This window comes from Arachis ipaensis, chromosome B05 (assembly GCF_000816755.2).
Source record: "Arachis ipaensis cultivar K30076 chromosome B05, Araip1.1, whole genome shotgun sequence".
NCBI lineage: Eukaryota > Viridiplantae > Streptophyta > Magnoliopsida > Fabales > Fabaceae > Arachis > Arachis ipaensis.
In genome coordinates, this window is record NC_029789.2 from 91316013 (window position 1) to 91325093 (window position 9081).

Consider the following 9081-nt stretch of genomic DNA (forward strand, 5'->3'; position numbering starts at 1 on the left):
GATGCCACATTTGTGTATCCTTTTCTCTTATAAAAAGGAAACACGGAGAAAAGCGTAGCCTATTCCTAGAATAGGCTACGCTTTTCAAATGTAGCTTAAAAAAGTATGGCTGAATGGGTATTTTTCTTGTAGTGGATGACTGTGACGAGCTTCAAACTCGCGAGTGCTGGGCGTAGTGACAGACGCAAAAGGATAGCAAATCCTATTCTGGTATGATCGAGAACCTACAGATGATTAGCCATGCGGTGACAGAGCATTTGGACCCTTTTCACTGAGAGAAAGGATGGTAGCTATTGACAACGGTGATCCACCAACACACAGCTTGCCATAGGAGGGACGTGCGTGCGTGAAGACGAAGATAGGGAGAAAGCAGAAATTCAAAAGACAAAGCATCTCCAAAACTCCAACATATTCTCATTTACTGCATAACAAGTAACCTTTAATTCATGCTCTCTTGTTCATTTGCAAGTCAATTGATAACCACAAATTAATATCCTCACTAAGAGTTGCAAGATAACCATAGCTTGCTTCAAACCAACAATCTCCGTTGGATCGACCCTTACTCACGTAAGGTATTACTTGGACGACCCAGTGCACTTGCTGGTTAGTTGTGCGGAATTACATAGTGTGAAGTAATTTTCGTGCACCAAGTTTTTGGCGCCGTTGCCGAGGATTGTTCGAGTTTGGACAACTGACAGTTTATTTTGTTGCTTAGATTAGGAAAACTTTTTCTTTTTGGTTTAGAGTCTTCTAATATTGTTTTTGGTTAAAATTTTCTTTTTAAAATCCTTTTTTTTATTTTTCAAAAAATTTTTTATTCTTAGTTATTAAAAATACTTCTTCAAAACAAGTGTTACATTTACTGCCCAATTGGCTAGAGCGTTGGTCTGTGTTCTTGGTAATTGGGTATCTTCTTTTTAAAATTCTTTTTCAAAAATAATTTTTACATTAAATCTTGTGCCAAACTTTAAGTTTGGTGTTTTCTTGTTGATTTTTCTTTGGTTTTCAAAAATTTTATTTTGGTTTTCTAAAAATTTTAAATTTGGTGTTCTTTCTCCATGTTCTTGTGTTCTTGTGAGTCTTCAAAGTGTTCTTGAGTTTTCCTTGTGTCTTAATCTTAAAATTTTTAAGTTTGGTGTTCCTTGGTGTTTTCCCTCCAAAATTTTCGAAAACAAGGAGCATTAGATCTAAAAATTTTAAATCTTGTGCTATCTTATTGTTTTTCTCTTTCCTCTTTAAATTCAAAAATATATTTTCTCTCTATTTTAAAACAAATTTTCGAAATTCACTTTTAAAATTCAGATTTTTATTTCAAAAGTTAAAATCTTTTTCAAATCATATCTTTTTCAAAACTCCCTAACCATTTTATTTTTCTCTCTCCATTTTTCGAAAATCTTCACCCATTTTTATTTATTTTATTTTAATTTATTTTATTTTCGAAATAAATAATAAATAAAAATATTTTTTCTCTAATTTACATCATCTCCCTTTCTCCATCATGGATCTAAGTGGAAATGAACAGTCCAGAAGGACTCTGGGGTCATATGCTAACCCCACTACTGCTTCATATAGGAGTAGTATCAGTATACCCTCCATTGGAGTCAGTAACTTTGAGTTGAATCCTCAGCTCATTATCATGGTGCAGCAAAGTTGCCAGTATTTCGGTCTTCCACAGGAAGAACCTACAGAGTTTCTGGCACAGTTTTTACAACTTGCTGACACAGTACATGATAAAGAAGTAGATCAGGATATCTACAGATTATTACTGTTTCCATTTGCTGTAAAAGACCAAGCTAAGAGGTGGTTAAATAACCAACCTAAGGCTAGCATAAAGACATGGAAACAGCTGACAGAAAAATTCCTGAATCAATACTTTCGTCCAAAACGGATGACACAGCTAAGGCTGGACATCCAAGGCTTTAAACAAAGAGATAATGAATCTCTTTATGATGCCTGGGAGAGATACAGAGAGATGCTAAGAAAATGCCCCTCTAAAATGTTTTCAGAGTGGGTTCAGTTAGACATCTTCTATTATGGGCTTACAGAAAGAGCTCAGATCTCTCTAGATTACTCAGCTGGTGGATCTATCCACATGAGAAAGACAATTGAAGAAGCTCAAGAGCTCATTGATACAGTTGCCAGAAATCAACATCTGTACCTAAGCAGTGACCCTTCCATGAAAGAAGAGGCTAAAACAGTAACTGTTGAACTCAGTCTTATAGAACAAGCTGCTGAATTCAATCAGCAGTTGAATTTTCTAACAAAGCAGTTAGCCGAATTCAAGGATAAACTACAAGAGACAAGGATGGCTAATATAAATATGGAAGTACAATTAAAGCAAACAAAGCAGCAGCTGTCAAAGTAAATAACAGAAGAATGCCAAGCAGTTCAATTAAGAAGTGGGAAGACAATAAATACCCCACCTCAAGGTAGCAGAAAGCCAAGAAATGAGCAAACTACCCAAAATCCATCTGAGGACAGTAAGAGCCCAGAGAGAAATAATTCTGCCGCAAAAACGCCAGAGATTGGGTGGAAGACTGGCGCTGAACGCCCAAACCATGCTCAGGACTGGCGTTCAACGCCAGAAACAAGCAAGGAACTGGCGTTGAATGCCCAAAGAAAGCACAGTTCTGGCGTTCAGATGCCAGGAGCAGATGAGGAGTTGGCATCTAACGTCACTCCAGCTTCCAACCCTTGCACTCAAATGCCAGTGAGGGATCAGACACACACAAGTGCTGATGACAACCCCTCCAAAAAGGCTTCTTCAACCACTTCTGTAGGAAATAAACCTGCAGCAACCAAGGTTGAGGAATATAAAGCCAAGATACCTTATCCTCAAAAACTCCGCCAAGAAGAGCAGGATAAGTAATTTGCTCGCTTTGCAGATTATCTCAGGACTCTTGAAATAAAGATTCTGTTTGCAGAGGCACTTGAGCAAATACCTTCTTATGCCAAGTTCATGAAAGAATTCTTAAGTCATAAGAAGGATTGGAGAGAAACTGAAGGAGTTCTCCTCACTGAAGAATGCAGTGCAGTCATTCTGAAAAGCTTTCCTGAAAAGCTTAAAGATCCCGGAAGCTTTCTGATACATGCATATTAGAGGGTAACTGCACCAAGACAGCCTTATGTGATCTTGGGGCAAGCATCAACCTAATACCTGCATCCACCATCAGAAAGCTTGGTTTAACTGAAGAAGTTAAAATAACCCGGATATGTCTCCAACTTGTTGATGGCTCCATTAAATACCCATCAGGCGTGATTGAGGACATGATTGTCAGGGTTGGGCCATTCGCCTTTCCCACTGACTTTGTTGTGCTGGAAATGGAGGAGCACAAGAGTGCTACTCTCATTCTAGGAAGACCTTTCCTTGCAACTGGACGAACTCTCATTGACGTCCAACAGGGGGAAATAACCCTGAGAGTCAATGAGGATGAGTTTAAGTTGAATGCTGTCAATGCCATGCAGCATCCAGACACACCAAAAGACTGCATGAAAGTTGATCTTATTGACTCTCTGGTGGAGGAGATCAACATGGCTGAGAGTCTCGAATCAGAGCTGGAATACATTTTTAAAGATGTTCCGCCTGATCTAGAGGATTCAGAGGAATTGAAAGAGCCTCTGAAATTTCCTCAGGGAGAGGAAAAACCTCCTAAACCCGAGCTCAAACCATTACCACCATCCCTGAAATATGTATTTCTGGGAGATGGTGATACTTTTCCAGTGATCATAAGCTCTGCTTTAAATCCACAGGAAGAGGAAGCACTAATCCAAGTGCTAAGGACATACAAGACAGCTCTTGGGTGGTCCATAAGTGACCTTAGGGGCATAAGCCCAGCTAGATACATGCACAGAATCCTATTGGAGGATGATGCTAAGCCAGTGGTTCAACCACAGAGGCGGCTAAATCTAGCCATGAAGGAAGTGGTGCAGAAAGAGGTTACTAAATTACTGGAGGCTAGGATTATTTATCCTATTTCTGATAGCCCCTGGGTGAGTCCTGTTCAAGTTGTCCCTAAAAAGGGAGGCATGACAGTGGTTCATAATGAAAAAAATGAACTGGTTCCTACAAGAACAGTTACAGGGTGGCGCATATGTATTGATTACAGAAGGCTCAATACAGCCACCAGAAAGGATCATTTTCCTTTACCATTCATATACCAAATGCTAGAAAGACTAGCAGGTCATAATTATTACTGCTTTTTGGATGGCTATTCAGGCTACAACCAAATTGCAGTAGATCCCCAAGATCAAGAGAAAACAGTATTCACATGTCCATCTGGAGTATTTGCTTACAGAAGGATGCCATTTGGGCTGTGTAATGCACCTGCAACCTTTCAGAGATGCATGCTCTCTATTTTCTCTGATATGGTGGAAAATTTTCTGGAAGTCTTCATGGATGACTTCTCAGTATATGGAGACTCATTCAGCTCCTGTCTTGATCACCTGACACTGGTTTTGAAAAGATGCCAAGAGACCAACCTGGTTTTAAACTGCGAAAAATGTCACTTTATGGTGACTGAAGGGATTGTCCTTGGGCATAAAATTTCAAACAAGGGAATAGAGGTGGATCAAGCTAAAATAGAGGTAATTGAAAAATTACCACCACCTACCAATGTCAAGGCAATCAGAAGCTTTCTGGGGCATGCAGGATTCTACAGAAGCTTTCTGCATGTTATTTATTATGCTAGCCGTGTTTTAAATGATGCCCAGAAAAATTACACAACCACAGAAAAGGAATTGCTTGCAGTGGTCTATGCCATTGACAAGTTTAGATCATACTTAGTAGGATCAAAAGTGATTGTATACACTGACCATGCTGCTCTTAAATATCTACTTACAAAGCAGGATTCAAAACCCAGGCTTATAAGATGGGTATTACTTCTGCAAGAGTTTGATATAGAAATAAGAGACAGAAAAGGGACAGAAAACCAGGTGGCTGATCATCTATCCCGAATAGAGCCAGTAGAAGGGGCGCCCTCTCCCTCTATTGAAATCTCTGAAACCTTTCCGGATGAGCATTTGTTCGCCATTCAGGAAACACCATGGTTTGCAGACATTGCAAACTATAAAGCTGCAAGGTTCATACCCAAGGCGTACAGCAGGCAACAAAAGAAAAAATTAATTTCTGATGCAAAGTACTACTTGTGGGATGAACCTTATCTCTTTAAGAGATGTGCAGACGGAATAATCCGTAGGTGTGTGCCTAGAGAAGAAGCACAGAGGATCCTATGGCATTGCCATGGATCACAATATGGAGGCCATTTCGGAGGTGAGCGAACAGCCACCAAGGTCCTCCAATGTGGTTTCTACTGGCCTACACTCTACAGAGATTCCGGAGAGTTTGTACGTAACTGTGACAGTTTCCAGAGAGCTGGTAATTTGCCTCATAGTTACGCCATGCCTCAACAAAGAATCTTGGAGATTGAGTTGTTTGATGTATGGGAAATTGATTTCATGGGGCCTTTCCCACCATCATACTCAAACACTTATATTCTGGTGGCAGTTGACTATGTATCAAAATGGGTAGAGGCCATTGCCACACCCACCAATGATACTAAAACAGTACTGAAGTTTCTCCAGAAACATATATTCAGCAGATTTGGTGTCCCTAGGGTACTAATCAGTGATGGGGGCACTCACTTCTGCAACAAACAGCTTTACTCCGCCATGGTCCGGTATGGGATTCGCCACAAGGTGGCGACTCCATATCATCCACAGAAAATGGGCAAGCTGAAGTTTCTAACAGAGAACTAAAAAGAATCCTGGAACAGACTATAAGTACCCGTAGAAAGGATTGGGCATGAAGCTTGGATGATGCTCTGTGGGCTTACAGAACAGCATTCAAGACTCCTATAGGGACCTCTCTGTACCAACTTGTGTATGGTAAGGCTTGTCACCTGCCCGTGGAACTGGAACATAAGGCCTACTGGGCAACCAAATTCCTAAACTTTGATGCCAAACTAGCTGGAGAAAAAAGATTGCTCCAGCTAAATGAGCTAGAGGAATTCAGATTCACTGCTTTCGAAAATGCCAAGCTTCATAAAGAGAAATAAAAAAGATGGCATGACAAAAAGCTATCTTCTAGAATCTTTGAACCAGGACAAAAGGTTCTGTTGTTTAACTCTAGGCTCAGGCTGTTCCCCGGGAAACTGAAGTCCCGGTGGAGGGGATCATATGTGATTACAAGTGTATCACCATATGGTTATGTGGAGCTTCAAGACATTGACTCTGATAGGAAGTTCATTGTTAATGGACAGAGAATCAAGTATTATCTTGAAGGTAATGTTGAGCAAGAATGCTCAAGGCTGAGGCTAGATTAAAAAAGCTCAGCAAGGTCCAGCTAAAGACAATAAAAAAGCGCTTGCTGGGAGGCAACCCAGCCATTGGCATCACTTCCTCTAAGCATTTTACCCTATTCTTGATTTTATTTGTTGATATAAAGTTCATTGATACTATGGTAAAAGAGTCAATTGCATAAGTTTACAGGGTTACAGAAGGATTCAGCACACAAAACAGAGAAAAAGAGCTCACTGGCAAGAAAACGCCAGTAAGAGGCACAATTGGGCATTCAACGCCCAAAAGAAGCATCCACTGGGTGTTAAACGCCAGTAAGGATAGCTATCTGGGCGTTAAATGCCAGAAAGAAGCATCTTCTGGGCGTTGAACGCTAGAAAGAAGCTCCTTCTGGGCGTTTAACGCCAGATTTATAGCGTCCTGGGCGTTCAGAAAAATGCCCAGTGACAAAGGAGTTCCTGGCGTTCAACGCCAGAAAGAAGCAACAGCTGGGCATTGAACGCCCAAGAGAAGCAGCAATTGGGCATTAAACGCCCAAAACATGCAGCGTTTGGGCGTTTAACGCCAGGATGGTGGGGATGAGGTAATTTCGTTTTTACTTCATATTTTTCATTTTAATTTTTATTTTCATGTTTTAATTCATGATTTCTTGCATAAACATGTTACAAACCCTGATTTCTACGTTTGGGCGTTTAACGCCAGGATGGTGGGAAGGAGGTAATTTCGTTTTTACTTCATATTTTTCATTTTAATTTTTATTTTCATGTTTCAATTCATGATTTCTTGCATAAACATGTTACAAACCCTGATTTCTAAAATCCCTAATTTCTAAAAACCCTACTTTAAAAATATCAAATATATCTTAAACCATAAGCACAAATCCTTTTTTCAATCCAATTCAACTCTTTTTCAAATTTTCAAAACAAATCTATCTCTTTTCATTTTAAAATCTTTTCAACTAATCAATATCTTTTTCAAATCTCCATATTATCTTTTTCAAAAAAATCCAAATTTATCTTTTTCAAATATCTTTCATATCTTTTCAATTTTAAATTATATCCTTTCTTATCATACTTATTTCTTTTTAAATCATATCTTCTATCTTATCTTTCTCCTTATTTTCGAAAACCCACCCCCCTTCCCTTTTAAAAACACATTCGGCCTCCCTCCTCTCATCCACCATTCAACACTAGCTCTCCTTCTATCCCTCTCCTTTCTTTTCTTTTGCTTGAGGACAAGCAAACCTCTAAGTTTGGTGTGTTTATCCGTGATCACTAAACCATACCCACTAAGATGATGGCTACTAAAGGAAAATAACCCACTCCAAGAGGCAAGAAAGAGAGTATTCCAAAACCACTTTGGAATCAAGGGAGGTTCTTAACCAAAGAACATTCAGACCATTACTACAAAATAATGGGTCTAAGATCAGTGATCCCGGAAGTCAAGTTCGATCTGAAAGAAGATGAATATCCGGAGATCCAAGAGCAGATTTGAAATAGGAACTGGGAAGTCTTAGCTAATCCTAAAACAAAAGTGGGAAGGAATATGGTTCAGAAATTCTACGCTAATCTGTGGCAAACAGACAGACAGAGAATATCTGGAACTGCCCTCTATGACTATCAAACTTTGGTCAGAGGAAAGATTGTTCACATCCACCCTGACAAAATCAGGGAGATCTTTAAGCTACCGCAGCTGAAAGATGACCCAGACTCCTTCAATAGGAGAATGATGAGAACAAACAAGGGCCTGGATAAGATTCTAGAGGATATATGCATCCCTGGAGCCAGGTGGACCACTAGCAGCAAGGGTGTCCCAAATCAACTCAAGAGAGAAGATCTCAAACCAGTCGCCAGAGGATGGCTGGACTTCATTGGGCGTTTTATATTGCCCGCAAGCAACCGTTCTGAAGTCACTGTTAAAAGAGTAGTAATGATCCATTGCATTATTTTGGGAAAAGAAGTAGAAGTTCATCAACTGATCCCATCTGAATTTTACATACTTGCTAACAAGAACTCCAAGGATGCTAGGTTGGCTTATCCAAGCTTAATCTCTATGCTCTGCAAAGATGCTGGAGTAAAGATGGGAATAACAGAGTATATCTCAGTGGAGCAACAAATTACTAAAATCACAATGGAAAAACAACAAGTGCAGGATGATCCCATCAAGAGGAGGGCGCAAGAATTCCTACCAGAACTCCCTCAATTTGAATACTGGGAACATCTTGAAGCATCTGTTACTAAGTTGCAAGAAGCCATGGACCAAATAAGAGAAGAACAGCAAAATTAAAACAGCATGCTCTGCAAACTGCTCAGGGAACAAGAAGAGCAAGGGCGTGACTTTAAGGAACTGAAGCGTCAGAAGTTATCTTCGAAGGACCAAGCACCCCACAGACTAAAGAGGCATCCACTTCCCAACTTCAAGGTTGTTGAGCTCTAATCTTAACCTTAACCCTGTGATAATTGTTCTTATTTAAGTTTTACCTTAGAAGTTGTATAAATAGTAGTAATTAGTATTTATATTTTGATTTTATCCCCAATTAAGCTATAATTTATTTTTCTCATCATCATTAAACATGAATAAAATAGACGATTTTCTTTAGGATAAGGAGGCAATATTTTTCGAGTTTTTAATACAAGAAATTCTGATTAATTACATGTGGTGGCAATGCTTTCTGCCTTCTGAATGAATGCTTGGACAGTGCATATATCTTTGGAATTCGATGTTCTTGAATGTTAAATATGTTGGCTCTTGAAAGAATGATAAACATGAGACATGTTATTGGTAATC